This window comes from Tasmannia lanceolata, unplaced genomic scaffold (assembly GCF_043159265.1).
Source record: "Tasmannia lanceolata isolate RefF3 unplaced genomic scaffold, GAP_Taslan_0.1 ptg000037l, whole genome shotgun sequence".
Classification (NCBI taxonomy): domain Eukaryota; kingdom Viridiplantae; phylum Streptophyta; class Magnoliopsida; order Canellales; family Winteraceae; genus Tasmannia; species Tasmannia lanceolata.
In genome coordinates this window covers 54,991,444-55,014,126 of record NW_027518714.1, presented here as the reverse complement: position 1 = coordinate 55,014,126, position 22,683 = coordinate 54,991,444, and the positions used below count along the sequence as shown (strand labels likewise).

The 22,683-nt window shown below is 38.8% G+C and overlaps 1 pseudogene; it reads right to left on the bottom strand.

Moving 5' to 3' along the window:
- Positions 1 to 2,512: 2,512 nt before the first annotated feature.
- On the bottom strand, positions 2,513 to 22,527 carry LOC143861587 (uncharacterized; annotated as a pseudogene).
- Positions 22,528 to 22,683: the final 156 nt, after the last annotated feature.

Below are 22,683 nucleotides of genomic sequence, written 5' to 3'. Positions count from 1 at the left end.
AATTTGCATACTCAAAGGAAATAACCACACAAGTAACCTGTTGAGGTATAGGTACCCAAAGACAACATCTAATAAAAGTAACAGGAATCATCCAAGATATCCACCCAATAATTCCATTTTCAAATCAAGAAATAAGCCGCCAAGAGAATGTGAATATCACGAATCGGACAAATCTATTTTGAGCAAATTCTTTCAGCACCCCTATAGCAATAGAAAACCATGATCCGACCCTTAAGCTTATCTATATAGAACAGCCAAGCTGGGATCTTATTCCAAAGGATGCCAAAAGAGACTAAAAAAAATCAGTAAAAATTATGCAGGTTATAGTAAAACTCTGTCCATCAACAGCAAAATAAGCAAGAATTCCACAACATACCTTTAAACCTATGAAAAATCCTCTAATTTATCAAACAGATCTCAGCCTATTTTCACTCCAAATAATCAATTTTAAATGAGAAGAAATCACTGAACAAAGATAGTTACCTGAAATGCTTACATAATTCTCAAAGGCTTTCTGATCTGAAGAAAATGATTTTCCATCGGCTAATGGCGTGACCAGAATTCACGCAATTCGCACCAGATTCAAAGATTTTGCGAGAGCAACAAACCATATTTTTCACAAAGAAATATTTGATCCGATTAAGACCAGAGAGTCCAACCAAAATTCTAGCATTCTTGCTCGAGAAAATGACCAAAAAAAAAAAATGATGGTGGTGGTGGGTGCGAGAGGTGGTTGAGCGAAGGTGGAAGACGGATGATCGGAGAAGAGGACTCGATCTCCTCTTGCTTTCTCTGCCTCTCTCTCTCTCTGCTTTCCCCCTTTTTCTCTTCCTCCTCCTCCCTCTGCTACTCTTCTCTGTTTTTTTTTAGAAAATGGGTTTGGGTTTCCACTGGGGTTAGAGAAGACGAGGGTAGTGGCGGTGGTAGTGGTGATGGTCGATGGGATGGAGATGGGGAAAAAAATAAAAAGGGTTTCACAGATGGGGAAGATGATGAGGGGTTGGTCGTTGAAGTTGCAGAGGTGAGGGTCGGTGGCCGGAGCTCCGGTGATGGTAGCAGATGATGGAGTGGGGATGATAGAAAAGGGGTAATGAAATGGGGTTTTTATATGGGTAAAGGAGGGTTCAATGGGGAGTGATTTGGGGTAGATTTTAATGGCCGTAAAAGAGAGAATCCAGGTGGGTTTGATGAAAATGGAGGAGCTACGGCCGGATTTAACGGTGGCTGGGAAGAAGAAGATGGTGAAACGGGTTTGGATCTTGGGGTTTAGAGAAGAAGATGAGGGAGGTGGAGGTGGGTCTTGAGGTTGAAGGTGGCGGTGATAGGTGGAGCTCGGAGTCGGTGGTGAAGAAAAAGAAGAAATGGGTCTTTAATGGAGGTGGGTTTGGGGAAGAAGTGCTTGATAGGGGCGGCCGGCCGGTGGAGATGATGTCGGCGGCGAGGTGTTGCCGGAGTTGCAGAGGCGATGGAGGTGTTGCTCGGCTAAAAATGGGTTTGATGGTGGTTTGGGTTTCAAAGAAAATCAGAGGAGATATGGTGGCTGGAGGTTGAAGAAGGTGGGTGGTTGTGGTGGGTTATGGAGGAGGAGATGAGGGCTGAGAAATGGGGTGGCGACGATGGGAGCTCCTCCCTCTCCCTGCAACTCTCTTTTCTCTCGATCCCTCCTCTCCCTTGCGGCTCCAAAAAAAAAAAAAAAAAAAAAAAATCCTCTCTATGAACCGACCATCCCTGCCTTTTATAGCTAGGGCATTCCCCCAAAAGAATCTCAGCCCTTCATCCAAGGAGATTATTGAGGAGCTAAAAAAATAAAATAAATGATTAATCTCCATCACATATTGTAGGTTCCAGATCAGCCCATATAGATGAATTGGGGCGCGGCCCTCTTGATTTTCAACCCAACTACAAATGCATGGTTTAGATCACTTTGTGATGTGAATTGGCTGTAATTGCTAACATGGACATGTGGCATTATATCAAGCTTAGGATTAGATGATAAATTCATACCCCCTTTTCTATTGGACAACCCTACTTGGCCACTCTTTTATCCCACAGAAGGATGGCTTGGGTAAAACAAGGGGATAGGGCTCGGTCAAAATGGGGTGTCTACAAAGAGTCAAAGACGCCCTAACATTCTACAAAGGGAAAAAAACAATAAGACATAGCATGTCTTTCAGATCAAAGGGGAGACAAGCAGGGGAGGTTCTATAAATGAGGCATTGTATGCCCCCTATGAGTACCTCTTTATTACAACCAAAGTTAACTCTCTAAAGGGAAGGCTCTAGACAACAAGGCTTGCTACCAGAGGGGAGCTGCCTAGCAAGACAACCATGTTTTTAAAAAGGAAATCACTAATGAGACCACTAGGGTCTTCTAAATGAGGGAAAAAGACTTATCTAAAAGTGTCTAGAAGACTTGGAAAGTCTACTAAATGGAGAGGGGGAAAACTCTACTAGGGGGAATATCTAATGAAGCAAAGTACGCCTCCTAAAAGGGGAGGCTCCAGCTGGCACTATCATTGCCTCGGCTTCAAGCAAATGCCAGCTAGAGATACCATAGATCTAGAATAATTTGCACAAATTCCATCAATCTTCTTTTGAATTTCAAAGAGTAATTGAACATTGGCATCTGTCACAATACTAAGTGACTTGCTACACTCTGAAACTGGAAAAGCGGCTAAGCTGCTCAATCCGATTCCTTCCAAATCCTCCCTAACTAAGGCAACCCTCCGCTCGTGAAAGTCAGATGTATAGATATGGTCAGCAGGAGCAACAGCCCTCGCAAGAGAGGTTGTTAGAGAATCACTTCCAGTGCCAGACTCAAGAACCAGACAGCTGGTGTAGACACCCCATTTTCACCGATCCCAAATAACCTTGTTTGAATAAAAATCTTTTCAAATTAATGATCTACTGTCCCAAATTATGCCTTAGGATAATTTAGGATCCCATTTAGGTACCTCTAAAATTTCAGAAAAATCCGTCGCGGTTTGCCTAGCGAACAAACCAGGTAGGTAGCTTAGTGTAAAATAGTGTAGCAGAAGGAGGGTAGTTTATTCAGTCTTAGGGCTGTCTTATCAGAATAATTTGTTGTCTAAATAGCAGCAGGAAGGTGTCCCTGGGCAATTAAAGGGGCGCGAATTTATTCTATTATTTATTTTTTTTAATTTTTCTGTGGACCACCTAATATTGGCAAGAATTATTTTAAATACACACATGAGGGTTGTTTAATAAACTAAAGAGGGCTAAAAATTAACCATTTTTCCTATAAATAGAAGGTTACCTCTCTCATTAAAGGACTTTTCATTTTCGTTCGTTTTTTTTAGAGAGAGAAGCAGCGAGGATTTTAGAGAGGGAAAATAGATCTCGTCTTCATACCCTAACCTTTTCCGGCGATTTTCTCACCTCCGGCAAGACTCCGGTCGATATTTTCTTGCTATCTTCTACCTTATTCTCCTATAGATCTATCAATTGTTCTTTGTATTTTCATGCTATACTTTCTTTTTCATTTTCCCAAGCCCTAGCAGAGCAAATCGAATTAGGGAAGAAAATCCCTAAATCCGAAACCCTAGCATTTGTTCTTGATTTTTCCAATCAAATTTATTCTTCTCCGATCAAACCTTAGCTCCAGCAAGATCATTCTCGCCGCGATCTCTACCTTCAAGTTTCAATTTTCGTGGAGAAAATTAGAAGAGAGTACTCTAACTAAGGATCATTTTCAGATCGAAAAATTAGAGAGAAGAAGAAAGACGAATTTATGGCTTCGATCATGTTTTCCCTTCTAAATTGCCTTCTCTGGTAATTTGTAGGAGCTCCGATTAATTTCAGGTTGGATCGCATTCTCAGTTACTTTATGCTTTGTTCTAATAGATTCTCTTCCCTAATTGTCGTTGTTACATTTCTTTTGTGTAGTTTCTTTAGATTTAAAGCTATAAATCATAGATCTTCAAAGTTTTAAGATTTTAGCTATTATTGAATTCCAAATTTGTGCTGATTCCTTTTGAAAGAAAATGAGATTTTAATTCTGTTGGAGTTATTGGAGCTTTAATCACTTTAATTGTTTTCTCCAAGCATTTGTTTGTCATTCTTGAAATTTTATTTTTTTAATTTTGTTTTGCACTACCAGATGAGAATTAGTCAGTAGCAAGTAAATTTTATTTTTAGAAAAAAATAAAAGAATCAAATGATGTTTATGATTTCAGTTGGAGTCAAAGGCCTGTTCTCTGAAAGAAAAAAAAATGTTCTTGAGTTTTTTATTTTTAGTCTATATCATTCTTTCAGGCCGATGATCTTATTAGAGCCTATGTTTAATATACTGAAGGAATGGACTTTCTTCTTGATAGCTGTAGGTTTAGTAAAATTTCTTGGTTGTAAACATTTGATTTATTAAATAATGAAACATTGTTAGTAGCATTTTTCTAGGAAGTTCGTTGATAGATTTAAAGAGAAGATAATAAATGAGCCCAATTCCATGAGTTTTTACAGGGACTGTACTTTAATTTATGGTGAACACACGGTTATGATTTCATATGTTGCATATATTTTTGTGCTGGAATCTGTCATATGTTGGATGTTCATTGCCCTTTGGTGTTAATCTTGGATAGAAAGAAATTGATTTTTGAAGTTCAAGGAGTTGTTTTTATTGAAACTGAAATCTTCATTTTGAACTATGTTCTGTGTTTAAACATAGAAGCTATCATCATCAGTTAGTTGAACTAGGAGGTTTGCTGATCATTGGTGATTTAATACACGCCTCTAACCTCACTATCACAAGCTACTACTTATGTAAGTCTTTATAAGGAAAGTGTGGCTTGCATTATGTGGTTGTTCCTTTATAATTTTATGGACAGTGTCTGCACATTCCAACTTCATGTACAAAATGGATAGAATTGGTTTTTTTTCACGCCCTATCATTTTTACTTCATAGATCTATTCATTGATATGTAAAAGAAGCTTGCTATTATTATTATTTTAGCATAGACACCTTATAAACTGGTTGGGAGTAGTGTAGTAGTTTTGTTGTTGAAAATGTTTCCCTTATTTAAATGATTTTTAATAATAAAATTGTTCTTCCATAGCTATACAATTGTGTGGCTTTAGAAATAGACAAAGCTGTTCCTTTTAATCGGATAATCACGAGTAGATAGAATGGTTATGCATACGAGTTCTGAAGGAAGATATACCAACTGAATAAATAAGAGATGTTATGATGATGTGTGAGTGTTTAAAGGATGTCATGTCATGCTTGAGCAAGGTATTTTGGCTTTAGTTTCAGTTTGCATTTTTTAGGGGCTGTGTGTCTCCTCATTATTTCCAGCTTTCCCATTATTACCGACCTCCCATCCGAACCACCATAACAGCTCTCATACCACCATAGTAGCCTTCACGTTCTTTTAGTATTTACAACCCTCACATCCTTGTGATAATAACAGCCCACTAAAATGGCTATTACTCCCTAACCACTTTGCCAAATTACGAGTAGAAATACCCGTTGGAAACAGAATTCAAGTAGCTACAACTTTCTAGTTTACCATTTTCATTGATTCAGCCCTCTAGTAGCCTAAAAACGTACTAGAAAAATGTTCAAAAACATTGTGACGAAAATGCCCCCTGAATCAATGCATATGAGTGGTATATAAATGCTTGAAGGATTCCAAATTAGTCTAATAATAGGCAATACAGAATCTGTTGATGTGTGCTACTGATGGTCATATTAAGCACAACTTGGGAGCTTGTGTGTGTGTGTGTGTGTGTGTGTGTGTGTGTGTGTGTGTGTGTGTGTGTGAGAGAGAGAGAGAGAGAGAGAGAGTGGGGTGTTCATATTCACTTACATGGAAAAACTATATATACTGTTGTGGGCCTTATTCATCCTTGAGTTTCAGTGTTGATATGTTTTAAATGATTATCATCAGTTGACACTAGTTTTTTTTTTTTTCTCATTGCATGGGCGATGAAGGCGATAGCCCAAGCCCACCCTTAGAGAGATTTATTGGATTATGATAATACCCTCTCCCCTCTTCTTTCCTCTTATTTAATTTTGAGTTAGATTCTGAAGATAAATGGATTGTTCAGGTGAGATTATATCAAAGTTTATTATACTCATTCCTTTTTATTTAAATAAATTATTAATAGGAAGAAGAAGATCAGATGACTACTCTATTCGATATTATCGACATGAGTACTGTCTGATCTCAAGGCGGGATTAGAAATATTATCATGTGTATTTGATATCAGATGATTACTTTGGCATCATCTGATTTCATTGGAGTCCCCGTATTGGGGTTTGTGGTTGGTTTTGAAGTGTTTGATATTGTTTTTACTTTATTAGGCTATCCAACGGCTGGTCTGGACTAATTAATGTTATTTATCATTTTATGATTACTATTAGATTGTATATTCTTCTTTGCTTAGCACTTGATTTATTCTTAGAATAAAATTTGCGATTATCTGGTAGCCTTTTTTCTTCTCTTTTTGATAGACTAACACAGTCTTATAGATTTCTGTTAAAATTCTTTGATATTAGAATTCCCTCTCGTTGCAAGGGCGATGAAGGCGCTAGCCTAAGCCCATCCTTAGGGGACTCGCTTAGTCCAAGTAGCACTCCTCTCATTTATTTAAAGACTTGTCCCAGTCTTTATGGTGTGTATCCCCTAGAAATTAGAAATCCATTCATTGCAAGGGCAATGAAAGAGTTCTCTAGAGCCCTCTCAGAGAGACAGGCTATGTCTCAGACAGAGAAAGTTGTATCCTTTAGAGACAAGCTTTGTCTCATTAGTGAGTCTATCCTTAGGAGACATGCCATGTCTCATCAGCACCTCTCTTGGAGCTCATCTTTTTGTTTAGGAGTCTCACCCAATCTCATTTTTCTTTCTATACCTCATCTTTGTGCGTCTTTTGGTTTTGGGAGAACACCTTGCTCGGCTTGGCAACATACCCCTTACTCTTATGGGTATTGGGATGCACATTTGTTGCACCCTAGGGCTAGGTAGCTGTCCGGCCTGGCTGGGTGTTTTTACCTTTGCCAAATATGCACAAGGTCTCTTTTTCCTTGTTAACATTTTTCTCTATCCTACCTATGTGTCTAATAGACTTACCCAGTCTCATTCTTTTACTAAACCTCCTCTTTGTGCATCATTTGGTTTTGGGAGAACATCCTACTCGTCTTGGCAACATACCCCTTACCCTTATGGGTATTGGGTTGCACATTGGTTGCTCCCTAGGGCTAGGTAGCTGTCCGGCCCGGCTGGGTGTTTTACCTTTGCTAAATATGCGCAAGGTCTCTTTTTCCATGTTACTTGTTGAGCTTTATCTTAGTTTGATAGTCCACTAGCATAGGAATCCGCCCTTAGTCTAGAGAGTCAGTCCTCTTATTCAGGAATCAAATCCTATCATCATAGGGGTTAGGATTCTATCCAACCTCTCATCGTATCATGTTTTTCTATCAGCTCTTGCAAGGTATAGGATGCTGTCCAACCCTTGCAGAGCTGTGTTTCTGTTCTTTTTCCCCGCAAAGCTTAGGATGCTGTCCAACCTTTGCGGGATATCAGGAGTCTGTCCTCCCCTTATGATGATAGGATTTGTCCCCCTTGAGTCAAAAATACTTAAAAACAACAAAAACATCTAAAAAACCAAAAATCTCAAAAATCTTGAGTCATTAGGAGTAGTTAGGAAATCTGTTCCGAACTACGTTGGCTTGATCCCTTTCAACAGGGTACGTAGTGCAGCTAAGGATCCACATCCCAAGTCCAGCCAAACCTTTTAAAAATAAGCATTTTAAATCTTTCAAAATTACAAAAATCTTTTTAAAATATTGTTTTTTCGAAATGATCTTCCTCTAGAGTTAGGAGGTTGTCCTAGTTAGAGAGTTTTTGAGTTGGGAGTTGCTCCCTCGTTCGTTGTTTATTTGTTGTGTATTTTATTTGTTTGTGTTAGAGTTAGGAGTGAGTCCTAACTAGGAGTTTTACGCCTCCGTCCGGTCAGTTGGCGATCCACATCGCCAATTGATGACTAGGTCTAAGATGCGATAGATCCTACTGTTTTTCTTAGGATATATAGCCTAGCTACACATAGATTATAGAAACTACCTGCATTAGCTTAGGGCTAACCTGCATTTAGTTAGGGCATATAGGGTGTCCTAAAATCTACAATCCATTGGAATTTAAATAATCACACAAGAAGCTTTAAGAACTAGTCCGGTCTTTTAGATCGAGTCTAGGATAGAGGTCTAGATGTCTTAGGCATCATAGCTTAGAATAGGTGCGAAGAACTACGTTGCCTTGATTCTCGTGGAGGCGGGGATACGTAGGCTTCTTTGGATGAACATCAGATCATCTAAAGACTCGGGCCTAGGTATAGATTAGAGTTTTAGGGTTGTATGGTATCGAGTCATTTTCTATGTTTTGCAGTGTTTTCTTACTTTATTGCGCAGACCTTATACTTTTTTGGTGTGTCATGCATGTGTTTGTTCATCAGAACTTAGACACCAATTTAGGTTTGACATTCATAACCTAGTTATTCTCAGGTGACACTTTTATTTCTTTTATGTGTGTTTATTATTCCTCCGAGACATGCATGATTAGATAGACGTCTTCTAATCATGAATGTGCTTACATGTTCAAATGGGCCGAGTGTCGCCGCAAGGGTTTAGAATTTCCAATGGGACCCTTCAGTATGATAATGAATGGCAGATTTCGGAAAGAAGGAGCTGATTGCCCTTATTACGGTTTTTCAGAGCCATGGTATGATGAGAGCGGGGTAAAGCTGCCTGGTCTTGAGATCTTCTTCGCAGATGAGCTGCCAGTAGACTTTTTCAGTAAGCAGATTGCAGAGGCAGTTGTGACAGAAGAATCAGATTTAGACTGGGTTGAGAACTTCGAACCGGAACTCTTGAATTCTTTGTTTCAGACCGAGGCACCAGTCATTGCTATGATTGGAAGAGATGCACCTTTTCTGAACCCAGAGGACTATATCACCCCAGCCGAGGGACCTCTGGATAACTGGACCTCACAGGTTATACCCCAAGTAGTCCTTCAGTATACTCCAGTCTCTTCAAAAGAGTCAGTTGTTTCAAAATTTGTGTCAGTTTCTGAGTCCGTCCCAGAGTCTGTCATTTCTAACTTTCCTTTTGATGCAGGTACTGTAGAGGTCGGGTCTACCTCTGGAGTGGATGACGAGTCTGTCCTTGATGGTGTCAAGTCCAAGTCTAAGGACGTATTCATTGATTCTTCGTCTGTGTATATTTCTGGTTGTGTCGATACTGATGTCGACTTATTTTTTCATTCTGTTTCAGAGTCTGTAACGCCTGATGTGGGCGAGTCATCCGATGTAATCATTAACTCTGATGAAATAAAAGACTCTTTTGCTTATATTCCTGTACTTGTCTCTTCTGCTGATTCTGCTTCTGAACTTGATCAAGTAACTAATAATAACAATCAAGACTCCCCCTCTAATGAGGAAGCCGATGAAACTCCCCTTGAAATCAAGCATATGATTCAACAAGAGGAGAGTCACCGAGCTAAACCACTTGAAGAAGAAATTGAAACCGTGAATATAGGTGATGAAACCTTGATTCGGGAAATAAAGATTGGCAAAACTTTATCTCCTGAAGAGCGCGAAGAATTAATCGCCTTACTTAAAGAGTTCAAGGAGGTTTTCGCTTGGTCTTACGATGACATGCCGGGATTGAATGAGGAGATTGTTCAGCATCGATTACCATTAATCCCTGGCATCAAGCCAAAGAAGCAGAAACTCCGAAAACTCAAGACAGAATGGGAGTTGAAAGTTTATGAAGAAGTTAAGAAACTTCTAGAGGTGAAATTCATCCAAGTGGTTGAATACCCCGAGTGGCTCGCTAATGTAGTACCAGTGCCCAAAAAGGATGGGAAGGTTCGAATGTGCGTTGATTTTCGGGACCTGAACAAAGCAAGTCCAAAAGATGATTTCCCATTGCCAAACATTGATCTCTTGGTAGATAATACTGCTGGACATGCTCTCTTATCCTTTATGGATGGGTTCTCGGGATATAACCAGATCAAGATGGCACCTGAGGACATGATGAAAACAGCATTCATTACTCAGTGGGGTACGTACTGCTACAGAGTAATGCCGTTTGGTTTAAAGAATGCTGGTGCCACTTACCAGAGAGCTGCAACTACTCTTCTTCATGATATGATTCACAAAGAAGTCGAGGTCTATGTAGATGACATGATCGTTAAAGCAAAGACTAGACCAGAGCATACAGTTGCCTTGAGAAAATTCTTTGAGAGAATCAGGAAATATCAGCTTCGCCTGAATCCAAACAAGTGTGTATTTGGAGTTACATCAGGAAAACTCCTTGGATTTATGGTCAGTGAAAGGGGAATTGAGGTGGATCCTCAAAAGATCAAGGCAATCCAGGAAATGGAACCGCCTAAGACAGAAAAGCAGATCAGAGGTTTTCTTGGGAAAGTTCAATACTTGAGAAGGTTCATATCTCATTTGACTATGACATGTGAACCAATTTTCAAGCTTTTGAAGAAGAATTCTTCGAAGAAGTGGAATGATGAATGTCAGGAAGCGTTTGAAAAGGTTAAGCAATGTTTATCTTTGCCTCCTGTTCTATCACCCGTCATTCAGGGCCAACCCTTGTTGATGTATTTGTCGATTACAAACACTGCAATGGGTTGTATGCTTGCTCAGAAAGATCCAGAGTCTAAGCGAGAAAAGCCTATCTATTATATCAGTAAGAAGATGTTGGAATATGAGATAAAGTACTCTGTTTTGGAGAAAACTTGTCTAGCATTGGTTTGGGCTACTCAAAGGCTTAGACACTATTTGTTGTCAAACAAGGTTCTTTTACTTTCACGGATGGATCCGTTGAAGTACTTGTTTGAGAAACCCGCCCTTACTGGAAGAACCGCAAGGTGGTTGTTATTGTTATCTGAGTTTGACATCATTTATGTCACTCAGAAGTCCATCAAAGGACGGGTTATAGCTGAACAGCTGGCTGATTCTCCTACAGAGGAGAATGTTTTCCTGAAAACTGAATTTCCTGATGAAGAAATAATAGATATTGAAGAAGACACTCCAAGTACCAAATGGTTGATGTATTTTGACGGAACAGTCAATAACCAAGGTCGAGGAGTGGGTGCAGTGTTGATATCTCCAAAGAAAGAGTATATCCCTATATCCATTAAGTTGCAGTTTGAGTGCACGAACAACATGGCAGAATATGAAGCTTGTATAGCAGGACTCAAGGCAACTTTAGCTCTTCAAGTTCAAGATATAGATGTGTTTGGGGACTCGATGCTCATTATTTGTCAAACCAATGGGCAATGGAAAACTCGGGAGGATAAATTGATCCCTTATAACACATATTTGGAATCTCTGGTTAAAAAATTCAAGAATATCACTTTTACTCACTTGTCTAGAACCAGGAACCATTTTGCTGATGCTTTAGCAACTTTGGCTTCGATGCTAGACATCTCTGCAACTATGGAGGTTCAGTCGTTAGCTGTCAGATTGCAGTGGGCTCCTGCGCATGTGAATGCGATAGAAATATTGGCAAGATGTCCGGATGGGAAACCCTGGTATACGGATATCAAGAATTTCATTTCTGGCAAGGGTCACCCTCCTGAAGCTTCAAGCAAAGAGAGGAAAACTCTTCAGAGGCTAGCTACCAACTTCATCATTTGTGGTGAAGAGCTATATAGGCGATCTTTTGACGGAATCCAACTCTTATGTGTTGATGAAGACAAAGCTGTGGAGCTTATTGAACAGACTCATGAGGGAGTTTGTGGACCGCATATGAATGGCAAGATGTTATCTAGAAAAATTTTAAGACTTGGATTTTATTGGCTCACAATGGAAGCAGATTGCTTTGCCTTTGTGAAGAAATGCTATAAGTGCCAAGTTTATGCGAATCTTATTCATGTTCCTCCGTCAGAATTGCATTCTTTGACTTCGCCGTGGCCATTTTCAGTATGGGGGATTGATATCATTGGAAAAGTTTATCCGAGGTCTTCAAGCGGGCATGAGTACATTTTAGTCGCGATTGACTATTTTACGAAATGGATTGAAGCTGCTTCGTACGCTTCCATCACTTCGAATACAGTTGCGAAGTTTATCCGCACCAACATTATTTGCAGATACGGAGTACCTCATGAGTTGATTTCAGATAATGGGTCGCAATTCAAGAAAGAGGTGTTACACCTGTGTGAAGAATTCAAGATAAGACATCACAAGTCATCTCCTTACAGACCTCAAACAAATGGTGCTGTAGAGGCAGCGAACAAGAATATCAAAGTCATTATCAGTAAGATGACTGAGACTTATAAAGACTGGTCGAATAAACTCCCTTATGCCTTGTGGGCTTATCGGACATCGATCAGATCCTCTACAGGTGTAACTCCATATTCTCTAGTGTATGGAATGGAAGCAGTCCTCCCTGTTGAAGTGAGAATCCCGTCCTTAAGAGTTATGATGGAAGCGAATCTGTCAGAGTCTGAGTGGGCAAGAGCTAGACATCAGGAATTGCAGATGATTGACGAAAAGAGGTTGAGAGCCTTGTATCACATCCAAGGGTATCAAAGGAGAATCGAAAGAGCCTTTAACAAGAAGGTCAAGGTTCGAGATTTGAAGCCAGGAGATATCGTCTTAAAGTCCTATAGGGCACCAGTATTTGATCCTCGAGGGAAATTCAGGCCAAATTGGTCTGGTCCTTACATCGTCGATGAGGTCCTGCCTGGAAAAGCCGTAAGACTCCTCGATGAAAGTGGAGAAAAATTAAATGAACCTACAAACCTGGATCAATTAAAGAAGTATTATGCTTAATTACACCAGAAAGCCATCTTTGATCGATTTGAGCTTTGAGCCAACAACCTATATGTTTAAAACCATTTGCAAACCCTTTGGGCCAGTAAAAAAATAATACTCCATTTCTTTGACAAACTCAAACCAGGGGCATCTTTTATGACTTGCGTCATAAAAGATATTGAACTTGAACTACGTTATGACCTGATCCCTTTTTAAGGGTACGTAGGTAGCCTGATTAATTCAGGTTCGGTCACGTCTTTCGTAACATTTTGAAAACAACAATTCTTGAAACCCAAATGGGTGAACTACGCAAACCTGATTCCCATTTCTTCAGGGATACGTAGGCAGTCTGGAGGGTCCAGATTCGGTTTAAAATACATGCAATCAAACCAAAGTTTATCCTGCTTGAACCTAAGCCTACCTTAAAGTTTTTCTGGTGTATTTTAGGCCCAAGTTTGTAGAGAAACAGAAAGAAAGAAAAATGATGGAGTCTTAGACCTGCTAGACTGAAAACCTGCAAGGGCGGTCTAGGCAAAAGTTAGGGTCATTGACCCGCTAAGCTGAAAACCCGAAAGGGCGGCTTAGGCAAAAATCAAGGTGCTGAGCCTGCCGGATGAAAAATCTGCAAGGGCAGACGGTCCAGGTAAAATATAAGGCATACAGTCCGCCAAATCGAAAACCTTGAAAGGTGATTTGGTCATGGCAGTAACTTCATGCAGAGAGGACAGAGCTTTGAAGAGCCAGTTAGACTTTCATTTTCTTTGGCATCATTCTAATGTTTGAGTAAGCACCAGCAAAGCTTCCTTTGGTACTTTTTGAGTTAAGGAGATTGAAACTAAGCAATCTAAAGGGATAATAACCATGACGGAAATACCGAAAAAAGGAATGAAACACCTTTAAACACGGTAACCAAAAGAATCTAAGAGTGGTAGACTTTTACCATCTTGAAATATTTTATCAGGCTGAGAAGCAGATTTGGTCTCTCTTAGTGTTCATGTCTTGTGTTTTTGTCAAAGTCCTCGTTTGTCGTTTGTCAAAGTCTTTATTTTGTCGAGTTGAGGTCAAGTTTTGAGGTCTTGTTTAGTCAATGTCCTCCCAAAGCCGGGGTGGTAAAAGGGAGGGAAAGAAGAGAATCCGTGCCTCTTGTTTATAATGTAAAGCAAAGCAGAATTCAGAATGTGGCAGGCTCTTAAAACCCGTCTGAAGTATCAGTGGTTGGCAGAGATGAAGAAAGTTTCTGAGCAAAACCAGTTTCTTGTACATGAGAAAATTTTGTAAATCCAAGTGTTCATGAGAAAAACTTTGTAATCCCAAGAGTTTATTAATGAAAGCTTTCTGCTTATCCTTTTGATCCCTTTATTGTTGCTCTCCAATGAATTTTGTCATGGAAGTAATCATACTAGGGGCATCTTTTATGACTTGCGTCATAAAAGATATCAATCAAACAATGATATTTAAGATGGCAATTCTCATCAAATAGAGAATAGAGGAACTTGAATACACTCTTCTGGTTCAAGCTCTTCAATCAAATTGTTATCTTTCTGAGTCAAGTTTTCATAAAATCTTTACTCCCAGCGGAGTCTAGAATTCATTCCTGCAATTTTCAAAATTCCAGCAGATTTCTTTTCCATTATTTTAAGGGTCAGTACTCGAAAATTTCTTCATCCTTGCTTGAGTTTTGTCTTCAGCACAGATCGTGCATTTTTCAATCATTCTCAGGCAGAAATGATTTATTCATCTGGTGAAATCGATCAAAGTTAGTCATTTCTTCAATCATTTCAATGAATTTTATTTTCGCCATTGGCTCCGTGATTTGGAGTTTGGCATTTTTACTTTTATCATCTTATAAATGTTTGCCAATGGCTCCGTGATTTGGAGATTGGTCTTTTCTTTCACCATTTGAAAGGTTTTAAAAAAAAAAAAAAAATGTTTTCGCCAATGGCTCCGTAATTTAGAGTTTGGTCTTGTCTTTTATCATTTGAAAGATTTCCAAAACGTTTTCGCCAATGACTCTGTGATTTGGAGTCTGGTAATTTTTTTAATCATTTGAAAAGGATTTCTTCTTAAAGGAATTTCCAGTGAAGTAGCTCCGCATGTTTGGAGTCTGGGCTTTTCTTTAACCATGAAGAGTTTTTAGAAGTACGAAACTACCAGTGAAATTGAGCTTCGTGTGTTTGGAGTCTGGTCTTTTCTTCTTCGCCCGTGACACTTAGCAGTGAAATGCCACATTTTGGCCTGTCTAATTGTCACTTCGCAATGTACCGCTACCTAACGAGTTAGGAGTCAGGTATATCTGCGTGGATTTATATGGAACCCTTTTCGCCGGACCATATCAATCTTGGATGACCTGCTACCTTTGAAAGAGAGGAGTCAGGATTATCTGGATGGCTAAACAGACGAATTTTCAGCAATGGTCTGTATAGTTATCGCCCTTCTGTTTTGAACTAGTTTTGACGACTGACCAAGCAATATTTGGTCTGATCGTTAAGACTTGCTCATTTCTTTTTAATGATACCATTTTGGCAATTGACTGAGCGATATTTGGTCTGATTGTCAGCAAAAATCTTTATTCATCGATACAAGTGTGTGTTGTAGTGTGATTCTATTCTTTGCGTGATTCAATTTGTGTTTTACCAGATGTTTGATTTACCAGTAAAAGAAGAAGAAGAGGGAGAAGTGTTTGGTGCATATTTGTTTTCAATAAAAGTCTTTATTAACTGTTGTGGATCATACAATTAAGGGATTATAAAGAGGTTTTCTTTTTGAGATGTCATTGGTTGTCATGTCAAGAGTCTGTGAGAGGTCATCTCCATTTTGCCTGTAGTCTTAGAAGTCTTGTTAAGTGTCATCTTTGTTGTGTTACCTTTGTGAATACCATTTTGAATCGAAAACCCCAAAAATTTGCTTTCGGGTCAATCAAAATGTGTTATCTATTCAGCTTTGACATTTGCGCGTTACACACGCTCTGTCAAAGAGGGGCATCTGTAGACACCCCATTTTGACCGATCCCAAATAACCTTGTTTGAATAAAAATCTTTTCAAATTAATGATCTACTGTCCCAAATTATGCCTTAGGATAATTTAGGATCCCATTTAGGTACCTCTAAAATTTCAGAAAAATCCGTCGCGGTTTGCCTAGCGAACAAACAAGGTAGGTGGCTTAGTGTAAAATAGTGTAGCAGAAGGAGGGTAGTTTATTCAGTCTGAGGGCTGTCTTATCAGAATAATTTGTTGTCTAAATAGCAGCAGGAAGGTGTCCCTGGGCAATTAAAGGGGCGCGAATTTATTCTATTATTTATTTTTTTTAATTTTTCTGTGGACCACCTAATATTGGCAAGAATTATTTTAAATACACACATGAGGGTTGTTTAATAAACTAAAGAGGGCTAAAAATTAACCATTTTTCCTATAAATAGAAGGTTACCTCTCTCATTAAAGGACTTTTCATTTTCGTTCGTTTTTTTTAGAGAGAGAAGCAGCGAGGATTTTAGAGAGGGAAAATAGATCTCGTCTTCATACCCTAACCTTTTCCGGCGATTTTCTCACCTCCGGCAAGACTCCTATAAATTAACCATTTTTCCTATAAATAGAAGGTTACCTCTCTCATTAAAGGACTTTTCATTTTCGTTCGTTTTTTTTAGAGAGAGAAGCAGCGAGGATTTTAGAGAGGGAAAATAGATCTCGTCTTCATACCCTAACCTTTTCCGGCGATTTTCTCACCTCCGGCAAGACTCCGGTCGATATTTTCTTGCTATCTTCTACCTTATTCTCCTATAGATCTATCAATTGTTCTTTGTATTTTCATGCTATACTTTCTTTTTCATTTTCCCAAGCCCTAGCAGAGCAAATCGAATTAGGGAAGAAAATCCCTAAATCCGAAACCCTAGCATTTGTTCTTGATTTTTCCAATCAAATTTATTCTTCTCCGATCAAACCTTAGCTCCAGCAAGATCATTCTCGCCGCGATCTCTACCTTCAAGTTTCAATTTTCGTGGAGAAAATTAGAAGAGAGTACTCTAACTAAGGATCATTTTCAGATCGAAAAATTAGAGAGAAGAAGAAAGACGAATTTATGGCTTCGATCATGTTTTCCCTTCTAAATTGCCTTCTCTGGTAATTTGCAGGAGCTCCGATTAATTTCAGGTTGGATCGCATTCTCAGTTACTTTATGCTTTGTTCTAATAGATTCTCTTCCCTAATTGTCGTTGTTACAATTCTTTTGTGTAGTTTCTTTAGATTTAAAGCTATAAATCATAGATCTTCAAAGTTTTAAGATTTTAGCTATTATTGAATTCCAAATTTGTGCTGATTCCTTTTGAAAGAAAATGAGATTTTAATTCTGTTGGAGTTATTGGAGCTTTAATCACTTTAATTGTTTTCTCCAAGCATTTGTTTGTCATTCTTGAAATTTTATTTTTTTAATTTTGTTTTGCACTACCAGATGAGAATTAGTCAGTAGCAAGTAAATTTTTTTTTAGAAAAAATAAAAGAATCAAATGATGTTTATGATTTCAGTTGGAGTCAAAGGCCTGTTCTCTGAAAGAAAGAAAAATGTTCTTGAGTTTTTTATTTTTAGTCTATATCATTCTTTCAGGCCGATGATCTTATTAGAGCCTATGTTTAATATACTGAAGGAATGGACTTTCTTCTTGATAGCTGTAGGTTTAGTAAAATTTCTTGGTTGTAAACATTTGATTTATTAAATAATGAAACATTGTTAGTAGCATTTTTCTAGGAAGTTCGTTGATAGATTTAAAGAGAAGATAATAAATGAGCCCAATTCCATGAGTTTTTACAGGGACTGTACTTTAATTTATGGTGAACACACGGTTATGATTTCATATGTTGCATATATTTTTGTGCTGGAATCTGTCATATGTTGGATGTTCATTGCCCTTTGGTGTTAATCTTGGATAGAAAGAAATTGATTTTTGAAGTTCAAGGAGTTGTTTTTATTGAAACTGAAATCTTCATTTTGAACTATGTTCTGTGTTTAAACATAGAAGCTATCATCATCAGTTAGTTGAACTAGGAGGTTTGCTGATCATTGGTGATTTAATACACGCCTCTAACTTCACTATCACAAGCTACTACTTATGTAAGTCTTTATAAGGAAAGTGTGGCTTGCATTATGTGGTTGTTCCTTTATAATTTTATGGACAGTGTCTGCACATTCCAACTTCATGTACAAAATGGATAGAATTGGTTTTTTTTCACGCCCTATCATTTTTACTTCATAGATCTATTCATTGATATGTAAAAGAAGCTTGCTATTATTATTATTTTAGCATAGACACCTTATAAACTGGTTGGGAGTAGTGTAGTAGTTTTGTTGTTGAAAATGTTTCCCTTATTTAAATGATTTTTAATAATAAAATTGTTCTTCCATAGCTATACAATTGTGTGGCTTTAGAAATAGACAAAGCTGTTCCTTTTAATCGGATAATCACGAGTAGATAGAATGGTTATGCATACGAGTTCTGAAGGAAGATATACCAACTGAATAAATAAGAGATGTTATGATGATGTGTGAGTGTTTAAAGGATGTCATGTCATGCTTGAGCAAGGTATTTTGGCTTTAGTTTCAGTTTGCATTTTTTAGGGGCTGTGTGTCTCCTCATTATTTCCAGCTTTCCCATTATTACCGACCTCCCATCCGAACCACCATAACAGCTCTCATACCACCATAGTAGCCTTCACGTTCTTTTAGTATTTACAACCCTCACATCCTTGTGATAATAACAGCCCACTAAAATGGCTATTACTCCCTAACCACTTTGCCAAATTACGAGTAGAAATACCCGTTGGAAACAGAATTCAAGTAGCTACAACTTTCTAGTTTACCATTTTCATTGATTCAGCCCTCTAGTAGCCTAAAAACGTACTAGAAAAATGTTCAAAAACATTGTGACGAAAATGCCCCCTGAATCAATGCATATGAGTGGTATATAAATGCTTGAAGGATTCCAAATTAGTCTAATAATAGGCAATACAGAATCTGTTGATGTGTGCTACTGATGGTCATATTAAGCACAACTTGGGAGCTTGTGTGTGTGTGTGTGTGTGTGTGTGTGTGAGAGAGAGAGAGAGAGAGAGTGGGGTGTTCATATTCACTTACATGGAAAAACTATATATACTGTTGTGGGCCTTATTCATCCTTGAGTTTCGGTGTTGATATGTTTTAAATGATTATCATCAGTTGACACTAGTTTTTTTTTTTTTCTCATTGCATGGGCGATGAAGGCGATAGCCCAAGCCCACCCTTAGAGAGATTTATTAGATTATGATAATACCCTCTCCCCTCTTCTTTCCTCTTATTTAATTTTGAGTTAGATTCTGAAGATAAATGGATTGTTCAGGTGAGATTATATCAAAGTTTATTATACTCATTCCTTTTTATTTAAATAAATTATTAATAGGAAGAAGGAGATCAGATGACTACTCTATTCGATATTATCGACATGAGTACTGTCTGATCTCAAGGCGGGATTAGAAATATTATCATGTGTATTTGATATCAGATGATTACTTTGGCATCATCTGATTTCATTGGAGTCCCCGTATTGGGGTTTGTGGTTGGTTTTGAAGTGTTTGATATTGTTTTTACTTTATTAGGCTATCCAGCGGCTGGTCTGGACTAATTAATGTTATTTATCATTTTATGATTGCTATTAGATTGTATATTCTTCTTTGCTTAGCACTTGATTTATTCTTAGAATAAAATTTGCGATTATCTGGTAGCCTTTTTTCTTCTCTTTTTGATAGACTAACACAGTCTTATAGATTTCTGTTAAAATTCTTTGATATTAGAATTCCCTCTCGTTGCAAGGGCGATGAAGGCGCTAGCCTAAGCCCATCCTTAGGGAACTCGCTTAGTCCAAGTAGCACTCCTCTCATTTATTTAAAGACTTGTCCCAGTCTTTATGGTGTGTATCCCCTAGAAATTAGAAATCCATTCATTGCAAGGGCAATGAAAGAGTTCTCTAGAGCCCTCTCAGAGAGACAGGCTATGTCTCAGACAGAGAAAGTTGTATCCTTTAGAGACAAGCTTTGTCTCATTAGTGAGTCTATCCTTAGGAGACATGCCATGTCTCATCAGCACCTCTCTTGGAGCTCATCTTTTTGTTTAGGAGTCTCACCCAATCTCATTTTTCTTTCTAAACCTCATCTTTGTGTGTCTTTTGGTTTTGGGAGAACACCTTGCTCGGCTTGGCAACATACCCCTTACTCTTATGGGTATTGGGATGCACATTTGTTGCACCCTAGGGCTAGGTAGCTGTCCGGCCTGGCTGGGTGTTTTTACCTTTGCCAAATATGCACAAGGTCTCTTTTTCCTTGTTAACATTTTTCTCTATCCTACCTATGTGTCTAATAGACTTACCCAGTCTCATTCTTTTACTAAACCTCCTCTTTGTGCATCATTTGGTTTTGGGAGAACATCCTACTCGGCTTGGCAACATACCCCTTACCCTTATGGGTATTGGGTTGCACATTGGTTGCTCCCTAGGGCTAGGTAGCTGTCCGGCCCGGCTGGGTGTTTTACCTTTGCTAAATATGCGCAAGGTCTCTTTTTCCATGTTACTTGTTGAGCTTTATCTTAGTTTGATAGTCCACTAGCATAGGAATCCGCCCTTAGTCTAGAGAGTCAGTCCTCTTATTCAGGAATCAAATCCTATCATCATAGGGGTTAGGATTCTATCCAACCTCTCATCGTATCATGTTTTTCTATCAGCTCTTGCAAGGTATAGGATGCTGTCCAACCCTTGCAGAGCTGTGTTTCTGTTCTTTTTCCCCGCAAAGCATAGGATGCTGTCAAACCTTTGCGGGATATCAGGAGTCTGTCCTCCCCTTATGATGATAGGATTTGTCCCCCTTGAGTCAAAAATACTTAAAAACAACAAAAACATCTAAAAAACTAAAAATCTCAAAAATCTTGAGTCATTAGGAGTAGTTAGGAAATCTGTTCCGAACTACGTTGGCTTGATCCCTTTCAACAGGGTACGTAGTGCAGCTAGGGATCCACATCCCAAGTCCAGCCAAACCTTTTAAAAATAAGCATTTTAAATCTTTCAAAATTACAAAAATCTTTTTAAAATATTGTTTTTTCGAAAGGATCTTCCTCTAGAGTTAGGAGGTTGTCCTAGTTAGAGAGTTTTTGAGTTGGGAGTTGCTCCCTCGTTCGTTGTTTATTTGTTGTGTATTTTATTTGTTTGTGTTAGAGTTAGGAGTGAGTCCTAACTAGGAGTTTTACGCCTCCGTCCGGTCAGTTGGCGATCCACATCGCTAATTGATGACTAGGTCTAAGATGCGATAGATCCTACTGTTTTTCTTAGGATATATAGCCTAGCTACACATAGATTATAGAAACTACCTGCATTAGCTTAGGGCTAACCTGCATTTAGTTAGGGCATATAGGGTGTCCTAAAATCTACAATCCATTGGAATTTAAATAATCACACAAGAAGCTTTAAGAACTAGTCCGGTCTTTTAGATCGAGTCTAGGATAGAGGTCTAGATGTCTTAGGCATCATAGCTTAGAATAGGTGCGAAGAACTACGTTGCCTTGATTCTCGTGGAGGCGGGGATACGTAGGCTTCTTTGGATGAACATCAGATCATCTAAAGACTCGGGCCTAGGTATAGATTAGAGTTTTAGGGTTGTATGGTATCGAGTCATTTTCTATGTTTTGCAGTGTTTTCTTACTTTATTGCGCAGACCTTATACTTTTTTGGTGTGTCATGCATGTGTTTGTTCATCAGAACTTAGACACCCATTAGGCATGTCACTTATAACCTAGCTATGCTTAGGTGACACATGTTTCTTTTATTTTATCTTGTGTGCCTTTGATTTCATCTCCGAGACATGCATGATTAGATAGACGTCTTCTCGGAGATATTCATTCCCATTTCATATGATTTTTGCCCAAAACTCTTCAAAATTATTAAGTAAATGGCATAAGAGACCAGGTGCTTGCACTTGGGCGGATGAGGTGCTCTTTAGACCTTCCGAATTCGTAACCAGGCACGAACCCTCTTTTTATAATCTCTGGTTATCCGTTGCAACAGAGCATAGTATGGGATCCTTGGCCCACTTCCTATGATGGCGACTCTTCTTTGTTTAAGGTACACCTCGAATCTGGGCTAGTCCCCGAATCGAGAGGTATCTCACCTTTGTATCGCCACTCATGCTGTGAGGGGCACTTCTTTCGAGAGTTCCTTGGTAGAGCTCTCCATTCACGTGGATGATCCTGAGACTGTTCGCGTGGGGGCACGTCCCTCACCGCTCCCTCTCTCCGGATCGGGGTCCACAGCTGGGGATAATTTCCAAGAATGAAATCACAAAGCTAAAATCCGCAAAATATAAAATCTGGGTCCTATGGCTTAGAACTAGAGTCCACAACTCAAGAGCAGGAGCTAACAGATAAGCAAATCCCCCCTTATTGCTCAGCACCTTGGGTCCAAAAGGTTTCCCAACCCAATCATAATGCCTAAAGACACCAAATCAATTCCGGAGCTCCGAACCTTCACATACTTTGGTGGTCTTCATGATATCGTGCCTCTCATACATTATAACCAAATCTCCATTGCAGATGCATCGCTGGACAGAGCTCTTCTTTGCTGGGTCAAATGAGCAACATCCTCGAAATCTTATACACAAGATTACACAGCTTCAACTATTTTTCACTCAAATTGTACCTCTGAACAATCCCTTCTTTATCTATCTTCGAGGAAACACAACCCATTTTTTCAAAGATCCAAATGAAAGGGAAACAAGACAGAATCCACTTTTTGCTGCAAATTGAAAATCAATTAAGCAACAAAAATCCTACATGCAGCCAATTTTTCTTACTTCTTTTCAGTTAAAAGTGGAAAATTAAAAGAAGAAACCATGAGGAATT